Below are 1,297 nucleotides of genomic sequence, written 5' to 3'. Positions count from 1 at the left end.
AAGAAAGTATGTAAGTAAACGCTTGTAATGTAAAACTAAGCGAAAAAAGAAGTAAGCGTCTGGGCACGGTGGCTCCACGCCTGTCATCCCAGCACTTTGTGAGACCGAGGCGGGTGGATCGTGAGGTCAGGAGTGCAAGACCAGGCTGGGCAAGGTAGTGAAACCCTGTCTCTGCTAAAAATACAAAAAAATTAGTCAGGCGTGGTGGCAGACGCCTGTAATCCCGGCTACTTGGGAGACTGAGGCAGAGAATTGCTTGAGCCCGGGAGGTGGAGTTTGCAGTGAGTCGAGATCGCGCCACTGCACTTCACTTCAGCCTGGGAGACAGAGCAAGACTCCATCTCCAAAAAAAAAAAAAAAAAAAAAAAAAAAAAAAAAAAAAAAAAAAAGAACGACAGACAAAAAAAACCAAAGAAACAAAACAAAAAAACAAGCAAGCAAGCATCCAGCCAGCCAGCCAGCCAGCCAGCCAGCCAGCCAGCCAGCCAGCCAGCAAGCAAGCAAAGGACGAACATGACAATGACATAGAAGTAATAAGCCATGAGAAAAACAAGCAAATAAGAGGGCATGAGTAACGCTACAAGGTAATTAAGATCACAATGCATTTTTCCTTCCTCTGCACCCCAGCTCTCCTCACCTCAGCTGGAGTGGAGGTGCGCGATGACAGCTCACGTTCGCCTCCACCTCCCGGGGTTCAGAGATCCCTGTAGTCCCAGCAGCTTGGGAGGCTGAGATCACCAGAGCCCAGGGAGGTGAAGGCTGCCATGAACCACACGATCGCGTGCCTGCAAGTCCACGGTGGGTGCGACAGAGTGAGAAGACCAGGCAGGCTAAAAAAGAAAAGAAAGGAACATAGAAAAAGGATGGAGGGAGGGAGGGAGGGAGGGAGGGAGGGAGGGAGGGAGGGCGGGAAGGAAGGAAGGAAGGAAGGAAGGAAGGAAGGAAGGAAGGAAGGAAGGAAGGAAGGAAGGGTGGGCAGGAAGGGCAGGAAGGGCAGGAAGGAAGGAAGGAAGGAAGGAAGGAAGGAAGGCAGGCAGGCAGGCAGGCAGGCAGGCAGGCAGGAAGGAAAGGAAGGAAGGAAGGGTGGGCAGGAAGGGCAGGAAGGGCAGGAAGGAAGGAAGGAAGGAAGGAAGGAAGGAAGGCAGGCAGGCAGGCAGGCAGGCAGGCAGGCAGGAAAGGAAGGAAGGCAGGCAGGGAGGGAGGGAGGGAGGGAGGGCGGGTGGGCGGGAGGGAGGCAGGGAGGGAGGGAGGGAGGGAGGGAAGGGAGGGAGGGAGGGAGGGAGGGAGGGAGGAAGGA

The sequence above is a fragment of the Macaca nemestrina genome, unplaced genomic scaffold (genome assembly GCF_043159975.1).
Source record: "Macaca nemestrina isolate mMacNem1 unplaced genomic scaffold, mMacNem.hap1 Scaffold_97, whole genome shotgun sequence".
NCBI lineage: Eukaryota > Metazoa > Chordata > Mammalia > Primates > Cercopithecidae > Macaca > Macaca nemestrina.
The sequence above is the reverse complement of the archived record's forward strand: the minus strand, read 5'-3'. Positions refer to the sequence as shown.